We start from the raw sequence: 16762 nt of genomic DNA, 5'->3' as shown, positions 1-16762 counted from the left end.
ATCTAAGCCATGGTGACTTTTGTCTTCTTGCCAAGCTTGAAACTAATCAAAACAGGGAGCAGCAGAGCTATTTACAATAAAATATGTATATAGACATTAGGCATATTAATTTTCAATGAATACAAAAAAAATATGAGAAATAATATGTACCTACGTTAAATATTAAATAAATAAAATATTTAGAACCTCACTTGTGAGTAGGATAAAACTTGGTAAGTATGGCGCTTAGCACCAATCAGCTCTGCGGAAATATAGCTCTATTTTTCCCAGGCCATTTCACCAATCCAACTATAGGTACTACAAATAATATCTGAATACCTCCTTAAAATGCTTTTTAAATATTTTAAAATTATTATTTTTTTATTAATTTAATTTTTATAATAATTATGTCATAAATATAACTGATTTCACCCTTTCAAAGTTAGCGCGTTCTCAATTTAAAAAAATCGGTAAAAATCCGTCAAGCAAAAATCTTCAGTTCAAAAAAATAAACGCGACAAAATAATTCGGTTCTTACATCACTTAGAGCGTTTAAAGCACCTGTTACACTTTCCTTCGAAAAACAAATAAAATAAAAGTAAAAGTATACTTAAAGATTTCCCTCTGAACATTTCGGTGCTTATGTATTCACATAAATTTCTCTACAATGTCACACCGCACCCTTACACGACTACCCTCGTATCTTTTGTTAAAATGTTCCCGAAATATCACAGAATTTACTGAATCGCCATGATTCAATATCTGAACAGAAGGGTCACTGTGGAAACATAAAGGAATAATTATATTAAAAGTAGGAGGCTGTGATCTTAAAAGTAGGAGGCTTGGAGTTAAATTCCCGAGTTCATTTTGGGAGTAAAATATAATGTCTTGTGTCTAGTCTGGTCGGATGGAAGACTTTGGTCGTGCTATGCTACCGCATATAAACTACTTAGCTATATGGGTTTAAATTATACTGCCATCATATTTCAAGTTATAAGTCCGTTTTCAAAACAAGAAACCGTACACAATAAACCTCAATAGCTCAACCGGTACGAGTGGACTGAAAACCGAAAGGTCGACGGTTCAAACCCTTGTAATATGTACGAATTGACAGTTTAAACGTAGCATCTTCATATTAGCTGTAACATAAAAATGCAACTCCTCAATATATCGAATTAGGTTGCCTGCACATCGGATTGAATGAGAGGTGATGCAAAATTATGTAGGTTACGTAGTTAGGCAATACGATTAAGACAATAGTATGTAAGATTTCTTTATTGGTATTGTTAGTCCATAAGGGGGAGTAGATCATAAGTCGGCTCTCAATAAACATCTTTCACCGTTGCCGCATTTAATTATTACCATACGGCTACAACATATCTCATGGCGACCCTTGCCAGTCGGTGCATGCCTAATCTAAGTGCGTGCACCGGCTGGGCACCGATCAAGAAGAAGACTACACAATTTTCAAAGGAATATCAAGATTCAAGACTCAATTAGAACAAAAAGAAGAAAAAAAAATTCCACGTTCTGTATTAAAAATCAAGAAACACTAACATCAAGAAATAAGCCCAAAAATGAATCGCTTATGTACAGAAGACATCTAAAGCTTGATTGATTGCTTGATCCCGAGCATTGATCGGCCCAGCATCATCGTGCGTCCAGGGTTATCCCGGCCACAACTAGGAGGTGTCCAGGGTATTACCGGCCCAGTTCGAGGAGTCCAGGGTTTTCCCGGCTCACCAAGAAGAAAGAAGAGGCGCAGACTCCAGATCTCCGGACCTGATGACCAAAACCAGTCCTGACGACGACGGCGACTACACGGCGGTCACGAAATTGATTAATAAAATGCGTCACTAACAGTTAAAGTAAGTGCAATTTATCTCTCGTAATGGGCAAATAGGTAGAATGTCTAGGTATTGTATTTTTTTTGGGTAGATAATTTAATTTTGTACGTATAGGTTAGGAGAATATTGGTAATTTTTTTTTAAAATAAATAATACTTGCTCCACTAGCTACTAATAAGTTCCGTTCGTGCTTAATTTGTAAGATTTTATATAGTGTGTAGGATAGTTTAAACTAATAATAGATAATAATTAATAAATGAATAAGTAGGTAGGTACTTACTTCTTTCGTAAAATATAATAATTCAGAGAATTATAACGGTGTCATCGCGTGGTCAACGAAACACGCGTACCCGAACATTTTGTATTGTTATACGAGACAATGGTTTTGCTCGCGATGCAATTTGCAAATACAAGGAAATGAATATGAAATAAGGAGAATTTTTTCCCCTACAGACGTTTTTCGTCTAGTTTCGTGCAAGTTTTGACCATGTAAGACTATACCCGGCTTTGACAAATTAGGACTCTGCAAACCAAAGGCTTGATCACCCTTCGGCTGTAGAAGTGCTATAGGTATAAAATATACAATATTTATTTTGGGATTGAGACATACTGACGTAGGAAGATGATTATTATTTATTTATTTGGACGCGATGTTTTGCGCATATTTAGTACCTCCTCATTCAACTATATATTTGTCTAGACTCTTGATCATTATCTACCGCGCTGGTGTTAGTGAAAGACCTAGAATTTTTATGAAAAGTTGAATGTTATTGAAATACTTATTGAAAGAAATAAGTTTGATGAAGATTATAAGTGTTATGAAAAATGCTCGCAAGCATGTTATGTTAAATATTGATTAGGAGAGTACGCGCCGCGTTTGTTGATTTGTTTATTTATTTGTATTATGTGAAGAAGTAACTTGAAAGGAAGATGAAGACTAGGAGAAATTTATTTTGAATGTCCAGGAAATATGAATACCTGAGATGTTTACTTAATAATAGGTATTATTATGGGTTATAGAATAGAAACCTTATAATTACCGTCTTACGACGATGCTATACGACAGCTGTATACTTATGATGACGACGATTTGATAGGTCAAAGAATCTTTTGAAGTCGATTTGTGAAATCGATACCTCAGCTTATACATATCTAATACCTATGATGCTATTTTGAGATTATTTTATTATGATGAGATTTTTCGAAACTTTTGTAAAAGTTAAATCCTTGACTGTGCACTTAATAGATTACGATTTTTATATTTATATAAGTAAGGTTAAAAGTATGCCCATACGAAGTAAGAGATAAGATAAATTGCACTTTAAGCACAGGAACTAACTAAAAAAAATGTTTCCTTACATAATTTTAATTTTATTTAGCATTAGATTTTATTTTTGTGATTGTCATCATCTTTTCTTCTGATTCGATGTAGCGTCTAACATTTTTTTTCTTTTAAGGGGAGGGGTAACCGCATACATTTTCAGGGGAGTTGTAATATGTACGAATTGACAGTTTAAACGTAGCATCTTCATATTAGCTGTAACATAAAAATGCAACTCCTCAATATATCGAATTAGGTTGCCTGCACATCGGATTGAATGAGAGGTGATGCAAAATTATGTAGGTTACGTAGTTAGGCAATACGATTAAGACAATAGTATGTAAGATTTCTTTATTGGTATTGTTAGTCCATAAGGGGGAGTAGATCATAAGTCGGCTCTCAATAAACATCTTTCACCGTTGCCGCATTTAATTATTACCATACGGCTACAACATATCTCACCCTGCCCGTTGCACTATTGTCGTACCTGCTCCTAGCACAAGCCTGACGCTTAGTTGGAGAGGAAAGGGGAATATAAGCCATTTAACATGGCTAATATTCTTTAAAAAAAAAAAAAAAACTCGAAATAATGACCCACTTTCATATTCCTTCACTTTCATAAAACAAAACCCAGCGTCGGCTGTCGGCTACGTGAGAATCGAGGCTACATCAAGGCTATGTTGCTACAAGCATACGTTACGCCTACGAATAACAATATTCGTAGCGCTACGCCAATGTAGCTACGCGTGACGCCCCTTGGTAGGTATTTTGTTTTCCCTTTTTAATTTACCTGTATTCTGTACTAGCTTTTGCGCTTGACGTCGTCCATGTGATATAGTACTTTATAGTAAGTTCGTAATTTATAGCCTATAGCAGCCGGAGATAATGTAGATATATTATATCAGGGAAATAACTTTTAGAGTTTTTTTTAGGATCATTAGTTCCCGACATACCTCTCACAAACTATTAAATTTTACCTGTTTTTTATATTTTATATTTATTAATGTACTTGATGTACTTCTAAAACGTATCCAGTTTCGAGATAGATCGCAATGTGATAGATTTTAAACATTGCCATGCTATGAAAAATTACGGACTTTTCCATCGTTAAAGCTTTCAAACGTCACAGATTTCATTTCTGATTACGAAAATCAAGCTTGAATCAATGGGCTTCATTAACACAATTACAGGGTGCGAAAGGCGCTTACTATGGGTATCACTCTTTCAAATTCTGTGCAAAAGCTCTATTTATAATATTAAACTATGTTTGTGTATTTTATGATTGGTTTTTAACCTTTTACAGTCTACATAACTTAAAAAGAGCAACTGCCGAGTTGTTTCCTGGTTCTTCTCGGTACGAACGGCATTCCGAACCAGTGGTAAATTAAACTATTTCACGATTCAAAAGCACTTGTAAAAGTTTACTTGAATAAAAATATATTCTATTCTACAAATATATTCTATTCTACAAATATATTCTATTCTACAAATATATTCTATTCTACAAATATATCCTATTCTACAAATATATTCTATTCTACAAATATATTCTATTCTACAAATATATTCTATTCTATCAAACCATAGTGTAACACGGCTCGGTATGTCTAGTCAGCGAGTAGGTAAGCATGCCGGAAATTATGCATTTATCTGTTGGAGTCAGACGAATCAATAGAAACGGTTTCGAATACTTCGGAACGCGCTAAATCGGTACCCTTATAATAAATGCGAAAGTGTGTTTGTTTGTTGGTTTGTTGGTTTATTGGTTTGTTGGTTTGTCCTTCAATCACGTCGCAACGGTTCAACGGATTAACGTGATTTTTGGATGGCCCTATATAAAGACCTGGAGAGTGACAGGCTACTTTTTATCCCGGAAAATCAAAGAGTTCCCACGGGATTTTTAAAAATTAGTGGAATTAGTCCACGCGGACGAAGTCGCGGGCATCAGCTAGTTGTTAATATGGTAATATCGTTATAGGGTCAAATAGTGCCGCAGTGGACTGGCTCTTATTTTAAAGGTGCACCAGTACTTACCTTACAGATCTACCCTAAATAGGGTAATTATCTTTTTTACTGGTTTAACGGCTCTAGCCCTTTTGAGCCAGGATAAGTATCCTAAAGTAAATATTCAAAGGGTTTATAAATACAAAGCCATGTAACATCCAATTTATATTCCTAATGGTATGGATTCCAATCTTAGTTAAGTAAGATATTACAGTACGAGGCCGAAAGTGATGAACATCGGCCTTTAGAATGACATTTTGTTTTTATAGCGTTGTCTCTGTCACTCACACCCATAATATGACGTTTTGTCACATAACTCTGAAAAGTTAGAGGTGCGTGCCCGGGATCGAACCCCCGATCTCTGACTAGAAGGCGGACGTCCTAACCACTTGGCTATCACAACTTCTTACTTTCAATTTATCACCATGAAGAAAAAAATATTCGCAAAGATATTTATTCTTGGGAAATATTATGAAATAGTGTTATCCGCTTATTTCTTTAGAAATTTGTTAGTATTTTCTGCAAAAGTGGATTTCTGTAATCTTTTAAGGCTGAAGCAAACACGACAGCGTTAATAGCACACGTCTGTTCTCTGTGGGCTTAGTATGAGATTTTACACTTCACCAACATTAGTAGGATTTGAGTAATGAAACACAATAACGTTAGTATAAAATTGATCTAAATATCCTTGATTTAAAGTCAAAAATTCAGTAACGTCGATTTTGATTTAGCAACGTTTGCGCTTTGGAGTGCGGGTTGTAGGTGTATGGTCCACCTTGAGAACCAAAGCAGTTTAGATCTATTTTACTTTAACTCGTATTTCAGCTCTCGAATTCTATAATCAATGTTGGTGGTAAAATTTTATACTTTTGTAGCGACGCGTGCAACAACGTGCGCGGACTTCCGCGGGTCGCGACCGTAGTGGTTGACGCGTGTAACGGACGCACCATGATTGACGCGGTAACACTATAAAATATAATATGGCACCGCTTCCAAGCCCACCGCAATAGCAGTGTGCAACCGACGCTATATATTTCAGTCGCTTCACCCACGTCACATGGAAGTTTACCTTTAAACAGATTCTTGGACAATTCTGTCATGTCGCGGTTCCGTCGCGCGTTGAGTGTACTTGAGGCTTTAGCAGTGAAAAGGCAGACTTTAAACTTTTTACGCTTGATCAAAACTTCAAGCCAGTAAGTAATTAAGCATTTACATACAAATTTCTAGAAAAGTTTAACCTGTGAAATAGTTGATTGCTAAAACTCCTGAAAGCCGATAAGCTGAACGCTCGTAGCTAAGCTCTATATCGATTACGTTACAAACGCTGATTCCTATCGCAATTTTACGAGTGGAAATTGTTACGATGGAGCGTATCGATAGATGCTAGTTTATTCAAATACCTACCACTATTTTTTTATGTATATTTTTTTTATTCCATCCTAGAAACAACCATAATTGAGCATTATGTATTTTTATATATTTTTAGATTTATTTATAGGAATCCAAAACAGATTACAATAATAACTATAACCGAATTCCATAATATACAAAGTAGCATGGATACAGATGATAGAAACCTAAGTATAGGTAGGTAGGTATATTCTATTGATACTCGCCATCCATTGGAATACCCGAATCGATTGAAAAGTTCAATATCGAGAATTCAAGTGGCCTCGATGCTCGTTGTATCCTGTTCGTTTGAAGTGGGATATGTCACAACTTTGCGAATCAAACTTTGAGAATTGTACCGGATATCAGACGCTGGCACGGTTTTATTTATATCGAAATTCTCTTCTTGAAATATTTTAACCAAACTTTAGTTTGTTCCAATTCTCTCTATAGTATAGCCTCAATGACAGTGCAACCCCCACCGATGCACATTGTCGTACCTACTCCTAGCACCAGTTGTATGCTTAATTGGAGAGGAAAGGAGAATATTAGTCATGATAAACATGGCTAGTATTCTTTTTTAAGGAGAAACTAACTGACTGACATATCAACTTACTGACCTATCAAACCGCTGGGGCTAGAATAGCTCGAACAGAACTTTTGAGAAAGAAAGAGTACTATCTACCACGCCATAATCTACCACGCTGGCCAAGTACCCACGGGTACTTGGCCAGCGTGGTAGATTATGGCCAAAACCCTTCTCACTCCAAGAGAAGACCCGTGCTCTGTAGTGAGCCGTAGGTTGATCACGATGATGATGATGATGATGATGACCCGTGGGTTGCTGGGGTGTCATAACAAATGTTAAAAAAACATAAGTCTATGAATAGACGACGTCGCGTCGTTACCGATATCTTTAATATAAGTTTGTAAGTAGGTACTTAGGGATTTCTTAAAATCTCTAAGTCTCGGAGTAACTATCGCCGAGATAAGCTCTTTAAAACTAATTTCATAACATCTTAAAGTGAAAGCCAATCATAAACCTTAAGTTATGATTCCGAACAACGCTGCACGCAGCAGTGCTGCCGCAACAGTGCTGTCACCAGCTGTCACAGTGCTGCCGCAACAGTGCTGTCACCAGCTGTTAGTGTTCTGTCGCGGCACTACTGGTCCCCATACAATCTCTAGAAGCTTATATGCCATTACATTCCGAGCTAGGCAGCAATGTCGCGGCAGCAATGTAGCGGAACATTGCTGTCTAATTAATTTCACTAGGAAGAGACGTGCTCCAAATATCAGCTAAGTATCCTTACAGATAAGCTGGTTTTGATTCCATTCACATTTTTGTCCCTCCATTTGTGCCCTTTTGTCGCGGCGGTTGCTGTCCATTTTACATTAAAGTAGCCTCTTTTACGTAGCGCCAAAGTGCTCTATTCTCGGCTTATTTCACACAGTAATAAATCTGAGTGTAGCACTGACTTACCAGCCAATTGATTACTCATAGCTAAAACTTCCCACCCAAAAAAATTTTTTTTACAAAATTAATCCTACCGGTAATCGAAACAAGGGCCTCCTTCCACCCGCCATTATAAAACCATTCAGGACTACGTCGGGAAATTCTCAAAGGAACATACTACATAAAACAAATAACTTTCTTTCGAATAAATCACCCTGACACAATTTACTATTGTCCTATAAACCTATGTCCCGGGTTATATAGGTTTTATACGAGCAAAAGCAAAAGAACTCTTTGATAGAGGGTCGTAACTAACGCATCAAGCCTTTACGACCTCGGTCTGATATTTGAGCTTACGTTTTCAATTTAATGGAGTCTATTCGAGATGAGATGGCTTTCTATAGAGTGTCTCAATTTGGATTAGCTACACGATTTATAAATCCACATAGTCGTAAGTACCTTTTTCTACATTAATCTAACTTATATTTCATTGATATTTTCTGATGGCGCGCGCTTCGATGAATATCACAGAGTTATACGGGTTTTGACTGTTCTTACAAAAAATTCGATTAGCTTATAATATTAAGTTTCATTTATTATATCTAAAATATTTCATAATAATGTTAATTTTTGAAAAATCTTGTAAGAACCAAAATTTTGCTGGCATCTTATATTCTCGAGGAGAGATCCGAACTATTTTGGGAAATCTAATTATATAAAAATATCTTCATTTTTCAACTAAGCAAGCTACCTGTTTGATTTATTAGTTAAACATACCCTAATGGATGGAATAATAAATCAAACAGGTAGCTGTAAAATATCAAAAATAAATCCCAAAAATATTCATATTGATGAGGTGATGAAATAATTTTAATTTGAAAATTCATAATATTAATGAGCAATAAATAACTCTGATGGCTCTGTTGTTTGGTTGCTCGTGCACGTTCGTGGACGTGTAGTTATTTGCTTTCGATATTAAACGCAAATTGGAATGTTCGGCCAGCTAGTGGAAGGCTGGTTATTCTACCGCTGTAATAAATAGGCCTATACCGCTTCAAATTTTGGTTGGTTTGGCCTAGTTCCAACAGCAAGTATTTAAAAATATCAAAATATCGTAGGATTTTTTGCTTAAAGTTTCTAATAAGAACCGCTGAGGTGTGGAATGCTCTTCCGGTGTCCGTTGGTTTCCTACCAAGTATAACTTGAATACAGTTCTTGCAATTCACGAAGGCGAGTGGCTCAAGCTTGTGTTTAAGTCGTATCGGTATAAGTAACGTACACTGAATGTGTGCGTTTGCGAGCGCTGGCTCGCGACTGATTGGTCCGACATGCATGCACACTTACGCAATGCCCGTGTATCCGACGTAACCACAAGTAAAGTCCACTCGCCTTCGTGAATTGCAAGAACTGTACCTTCAAGTCAGGAGTGAAGGCATCTTCTAGGCAAGCGCGCTCCAACCTAGACCTCATCATTGCACTATTTCTGAGACATGTTCGTTGTCAAGCGCAAGCCTATCTCACAACTTTAAAAAAAAGTTTTAAAACACACTAAGTCGTAAGTGCTTACGTGGAACTACTTCAGTTTGGTTTCAGCTTCTAAGCACTAGAGTTCCATCAATATGCAATAGCACTGTCATTATTTTCACTCTCATTATTTCCTTAGTACCTACTTGCCGAAATGGCAGAATATTATGTTGAAACTGACCAATAAGTAGCTGTATCTTTTTTTTGTTCTATTGTTCGAACATGTAAAACTATCTTTATCTTTTTCCACTTTATTTTTAATTTCCACTTTACATTTTTTTCACTGAATTTTTTTAGGTCAGTCCTTTGGACTTTCAAACGTCAGTCGATCATGCAAGCCTTATATTTATTTGTACTAGCCCGCGACTTCATCAAACCCACAAACCCCTACTTTATCTCCTTAACTGTTAAATTTTCAAAAATCCTTTCTTAGCGGATGTCTACATCATAATTATAGCTCAATCTGTCCAGGGGTTTGAGCTGTACGTTGGTAGATCGATCATTCGGTCAATCAGTCAGTGAGTTAGTTACCTTTTCCTTTTAGATATTTAGATAAATAGGTAGCACAAAATAAATTCGGATAAAAGGGCGACAAAATAACTTGGAGTTACAAAATCTGTGCTGAACTAAAAGTGTTCCCGTCTTACACATAATTTAGCCAGCTCTCGGGGGATATCTCGACAAATACGAGTATTACTATCCCTTCAAAAGGACGTCGGCTAATGGCGCGGAGAGAACCGCGTGTGCATCGTTTTGAGCAATTATTTGCAAAACGTCTCTTTGCTACAACTATTTCTAAATGCGGGGAACTTTTCCGTCTCCATTTCGTTTATGTTTTTATATGTTGTATGTTGTTATATGTAATTATGGAAATTTCAAGGTATTTTACCGTATAGGTACGAATGGGATTCGAACGAATGGGATGGAATGATTTTTAGGGTTCCGCACCTCAAAAGGAAAAACGGAACCCTTATAGGATCACTTTATTGTCTGTCTGTCTGTCTATCTGTCTGTCTGTCTGTCTGTCTGTCTGTCGGTCTGTCAAGAAACCTACAGGGTACTTCCTGTTGACCTAGAATCATGAAATTTGGTAGGTAGGTAGGTTCACTAGGTCTTATAGCAGACATTAGGGGAAAAATCTGAAAACCGTTAATTGTGGCACCAGCATTCCGAACCTGACTATTCATAAGTACTTGTAAAAAGTTTACATGAATAAAAAACATTCTATTCTATTTTATTCTATTCTGTGGTTACATCACACAAAAAAAATTAAATTGTGGTCATGAAGAAATAATTAGTATTTTCAATTTTGAAGTAAGATCACTATATCAAGTGGGGTATCATAGGAAAGGGACCTGTGCATTCTAAAACAGATTTTTATTTATTTTTATGCATCATGGTTTTTGAATTATTGTGAAAAATGACAAAAAAATACGACTGTGGTACGGCACCCTCGTCGCGGGAGCCTGACTCGCACTTGGCCGGTTTTTATTAATGCATAAATACCTGGAGTATGATAAGTAGGTTACTTTATATCCAAAAGAAAGAAAGAATTGACACGAGGTTTTTAAAAATATCTCTTCTATTATGAAATGTATTAGTTTGTCTATTCAGTTGGTTGTTTGCACTAATTTCAAGGGCCACTCATATTGTTAAATTATTTTTAACAAAACAGCCTTCAGCTTTTCAGGTTCATTAACCACATAAATTCTTTTAAATGTTCGAGCTTTTCTCAAGTTGACCGGACGTAATATCATTGCTCCTTGAAGATAAAGGGCGTCAGGAATTCCAAGGATAAATCAAAAGTAAGCCTTCAAAGACGGTCCCGGACTGGTCCTATTGGAGATCCTTAAGAGCTTTTGTCATTACCAATTGGGACTGCAAATCCGTCTATCTCTGATCGCCGTTCACGATTCGCTGGTTTTGTTTAGTGATGCAAGATAAGAAATCCTACTGTTCTATTCCATCTGAAATTACGCTAGGTAACGTTATCGCTTTTGTGTTTATGGCGGGCAGCGCTTTCTCTCTAGTGCAGCTAAACATTTTTGCTTTTATATCAAACTAGCTGATACCCACGACTTAGTTCGCGTGGATTTACTTAGGTTTTTTAATCCCGCGGACAGGGACACTCTTTATTTTTCCGGGATAGAAAGTAGCCTATGTATTTAAGTCAGAGTATAAGCTAATTCTATTCCAAATATAGCGAATCCGTTCTGTAGTTTTGGCGTAAAAGAGTGACAACATCATAAGCACACACACACTCTTTTGCCTTTAAAATATTAGTGCATGTGATCCATGACAATTCAATCAGTGTTTAATCTTTTGATCAGTGATTTATCCACCCTAAAACAGCCATCCTACAAGGTGTACGCGTATACTCGTAAACAAATGTCCGTCTATCCATCCCGAACTAAAAAATAAGTACAAATTCCGTTAAGAAGGCGGATCCTATTTAAATTTGTATGAGAGTTTTCTAAATTTTTTTATTTTCAGTACTGAACATACATATCGCAAATTTTGTCACTGGCAGCAAGCGAACCGTAGTTTAGCGGTCGGAGCGTTGGGCACGACTCCAGGAGACGCGGGCTCGAATCCTGCCGGTCTGCAATTTTTGATATGTATTTAAAATTATTAAGAAATTTTCTTGAAGTTGTAGGTAAAACACTATAAAATTATATAATATTGTATGAGAGGTTGCGCACTAGATCTGAATTATGAGTAGGTAGGTACTTCAGCTCGATTTATCTCGGACCGGTTGCAGTGTGTAAAGAATCTGACAGAAGAGTTGATAAGGAAAATGATTGAAAAAATTATAATCCAAATAAGGAAAATATATTAAAAAACATCAAGTAAAACGTGATTTGAACAAATTGTACTTATCGGCTTTGGAAACTACTCCTTTAAATCACAACTGGGTTTTTATTGTTATGAAATGTTATCTTTGAGGTCAACTTATGCACACGAGTACCTATGATAAAAGTTTAATCAAGCTTGTCGTCAGTCTTCAATAACTCTTCAAAACAGAAACATAATATTATTTACAAGGGCTCTTCTATCAGTATTAGAATTAATCATGAACAAATCGGTAGTATTTACTCTTATAGTTGTAGCTTTGTTTGCAGCAGTCAACACGAAGCCTAACCCAGGGTAAGCATATTAAGGAACCTTTTTAGTTCTTCCAGCTTTTGTATATCTAATTTGTAATTTTGTTTTATAATAAGTACCTGGGTGCAACAAAGCGTCACTCAGCGTCTTTCGATTAGATTGGTTTTATCCCTGAATACACGCGGGAACTAAAAGATGATATTCATCTATATAATGGAAAGTAGTATTAAAAACCCTTCACCAAACAATGCTACGCGACAGGCCGAGATGGCTATCAGGTAGGGAACGCCCCGCAGACCTGTACAGCCCCCGCACTAACCCGATGCGGGCTAGCGCGAGTGATGTGCGGGTGTGCGGGGCGTCCCCCGCCTCATACCCCGATTGCTATCTCGGCTTGTCGCGGACTATAGGTAATTTAAGTGTTGTTGCTGGCAACTTCGTCTACGTACAATTTCAAATTTTCCATGAAATTAAGAAATTATGCCGCTATAGGACTTTCATATTATAACCTTCCAACCCCCTATTTTACCCCCTCGGGCGTGGATTTTCTCAAAACTGTTTCTTAGCTGATGTCTACGCCCTAGAAGGAACCTACCTTCAAGTAATTAATAGTTAGTAGGCTTTATTATAAGTTTTTCCTGTTCCTGAGATTTTGTGATTAGTCAATTAGTGAGTTGTATTTCGCTTTTAATTATTACTAGCTCATGCTCGCGACTTCATCCGTGTAGACTAAGTACACAAATTTCAAACCTCTATTTCACAACTTTAGGGGTTGAATTTTCAAAAATCCTTTCTTAGCGGATGCCTACGTCATACTAGCTATCTGCATGCCATATTTCAGCCCGATCCGTCCAGTGGTTTGAGCTGTGCGTTGATAGATCAGTCCGTCAGTCAGTGAGTCAGTCGCCTTTTCCTTTTATATATTTAGAAGATTAAGAAGAGTATTTTTTATTGCAGCCGTGCGGACCGTTTCGGTTTAACATATCATGGAAGAAGATGGGTCGATGTTTTTGACTACGGTGATTCTTATGAAGATGAGTATGATGATAATCGTCGGATGTATAAACGACCTTTGTACTGCAATAACTGTACGATCCACTATAACGGAAACGGAAAAGACAACAAAAATGAAATCCACTATCATCAAAAGAAAAGATCAATTCTGTCAACATAAACTATTAATACATAACAATTTTGGCTACATTTAAATACCTAGATTTCAGTTTTGAGTCAAGGTGTGCTAAGTAAGTACGCCCAGCTTCACTCAGATGAAATTTTATATAGGATAGGTACCTTAGATACCTACCTACATCTGGTTTCTGGTTTTTCATAAAAGAATTTCCACTTAGATAGATGGAACTTACAGGCTATGTTATAAAAAGTGGGTTACAAAATAGCATCTTAAAGCACATAGTAATTAAAATAGGTTAAGTAGGTAATTATCTCTATACATAAAAATGAATCGCTGAATGTGTTGCATTGATATTAAAAACCTCAATATCGTTTTTGAAGACCAATCCATAGATACCCCACACGTATGGGTTTGATGAAAAAAAAAATTTTTGAGTTTCAGTTTGTAAAAACTTTTGACTCTTGCTTATAAAAAAATACGTAGCGCAATATACGTAGCTTATGTAGTGTGTATGCCATGTAGGTATAAATAGTAACTGTTTTTTTCCGTAAGACTTTTTTTTTTTTCAATCTTTTATTAACAGGCTTTTACATTTATGTATGTCAGCCTCAGTAAGACTTGTTATCTTGAAACTCGTTGATGAAATCTAGCTCATTTAATAAGATTCACGTTTCATCCCTGTTCTCTTAACTTTTTAATCGGGATAGAATCAGATAAACCATTCACAGCGTCTCGTAATGTGATTCTTGTAAAAAGCAGTTTCACCCCTTAAGTGTTCATTAGTTTAATTAAAGTATCAAGACTGACCGCTCTTAAGTTTTCTCATAAACTTTACCTAAGTAACAAAATTTTTGGAATAAAATGGGATTCTATATTTTTGTTGTCTTGAAAACCCCAATGTCTTGAAAAGTTATATACCAAGCTAACTTTAATTAAGAAGTATCTAACTATAATAAATTTTTGAGACAATTACACGAGCCAGACAAAGTTACGACACGGTTACTGTTAAACTTTAAACGTCGATAACAAAGAAATGGGTTGCACAAGCTCTGGTGCTAGCTTGGATTACTGGAGTGAACACTTCGGCGGGGAGGGGCGATGCACGCACAACAGACGGAAACGTTTAAGTGCGGAAACCAGCCCAGAGAGAAGAAAGAAAGAAAAAAGAAATCGGTTGCACTAATCAAAGCCAGACCAAAATTTCACCTTTTAATCATGGAGCTATCCATAATGACTTGTGCAACGCACTTTGCTTATTTATTTTGACTGCGCAGCGATCCCGGCGGTAGGTCGCGCTTCGTCGCTCTACGGAGAAGGCTCTAGTTTTAATGAGGATAAAAAAAATATTATTGATCCTCTTTTGAACCATCTAGACATTCTAGCCGTTCATTGCTGAAAACAGAAGATTAGTATTTTAAGACAATGTAAAATAGAAAATAACAATTGTTCTTATAAAATTGTATTATTGAAATTTTCAATAAATAATTTCATAAAGAGCCTGCTTTCCGGAACTTTTACTCAAACCTACCTAAGAAATATCTGACTATCATCAAATTAGCAAGCTGAAGTGGCAGTGGGAAGGTCATGTCTGTCGCAGAACTGGTTTTGCGACAGGCTGGTTGGGCAGACGCATCTTGAAATGGAGAACGTTGGATGCGCAGTGTGGGACGATCTCCAGCCAACTGGATCGACGACCTTAAAAAGGTGGCAAGAATTGGGTAGATGAGGAAGTCGGCGGAAACGGCTATGTCCTACAGTCGACGCATACCGGCTGGTTACTGATAGATGGATTGTCAAAATATGCTTTTTCTCAGGTATACGTGAACTTTTTGATAGCAACTTTAAGAAAGGAACAATCGATATGTTCAGAACGCTTGTTGCCTTTTAACGGTTGAACAAATCGGTGTCTGTGCGGAATACGGTGCTGGTGCACATTAGTTCCAGTTCGTTTGCTCTGAAATATGGTGCGGGGTTCACGCGATACAACTTGTTTAACATTCTCTTGCTCTGGATAAAACCTTTTGTAAATAACAATGCTACACTAAAATTTTAGATTGTACTAGGCATTTGGTTTGCTAGGTAAACTTTAGAGAGACTCTTTCTCATTCTAGTATGGCTCCAAGGTTTGTTAATTATTCTAAGCTGATTATTCGTAGATGATGCAGATTACACATATTAGAGTGGATCTTCACGATGCGTTGCGTTGGCGGTGCAGTACCTGAGTGGTGCCGCTGCGTCATCCTACGAATAATATACGAAATACGAATAATAATAGAATACGCTTTACCATGCCACACGATGCGTTACACTGGGGGCACAGGATGCGTTGCGGTGTTGCGTACGGTGAAATCTTTGCGTAGCTGTGCGGCGCCGCAACATTGTTCTGTCGCAGTGGCACCGTAGCAGCGTTGGACAGTCTGTTAGTAAAAACAATTGAGCGGTGCCGCCCCAACGTCGCAACGCATTCACCCCTCCCCGCCTCGTCTCGGTGGTTGCAAGTCCGGTGCGGCGCCGGAGCGCATCGTGTGACATGTCACAGATATTTCTATGTAAGACGACGCAGTGACACCACTCCGGCGCAGCACCGCCGCCGCCGCAACGCATCGTGTGCCCCCGCTCTTACGATGTTGTGCGGCGCCGCACTGCACGCTTAACGAACTTGGGACCGGAGAGACGAGGCGGGGAACGGTGGTGCGTTGCAATGCTATACTTTTTGCCGGAGCTACAACACAGAGCGCATGTAGCACCCACAGCGGTGCAGTGCCGCAACGCACCGGAAACGCATCGTGTAGCTTCAGTCCTGCAGTTCCAATAGTACGGCGAAAAAGACATCCATCGCACTGTCGAACCTCACTTCGTACCACTAAATAGATCAATAAATCACCTATTGAGTAAGTTCAAAGTCAGAGTTCGTTATTCGACGGCCTGTGTACATTAATTATAACGGCACCACAGTAGGTATAGATAATAATATACCACGACCAGTATCCACCTTGAAGCAAAAT

General features: G+C 37.5%; 1 long non-coding RNA gene across 1 annotated transcript; it reads left to right on the top strand.

Annotated features, from left to right (window-relative positions):
- The first annotated feature begins 12528 nt into the window (after positions 1 to 12528).
- LOC138402447 (uncharacterized) lies at positions 12529 to 15258 on the top strand. Its single transcript, XR_011236824.1, has 2 exons — positions 12529 to 12667; positions 13583 to 15258. It is a non-coding gene; the product is annotated as an uncharacterized lncRNA (long non-coding RNA).
- Positions 15259 to 16762: the final 1504 nt, after the last annotated feature.

Source organism: Maniola hyperantus, chromosome 6 (assembly GCF_902806685.2).
Source record: "Maniola hyperantus chromosome 6, iAphHyp1.2, whole genome shotgun sequence".
NCBI classification, from domain to species: Eukaryota; Metazoa; Arthropoda; class Insecta; order Lepidoptera; family Nymphalidae; genus Maniola; species Maniola hyperantus.
Note: the sequence above shows the minus strand (reverse complement) of the source record. Positions and strands in the feature narration are given on the sequence as shown.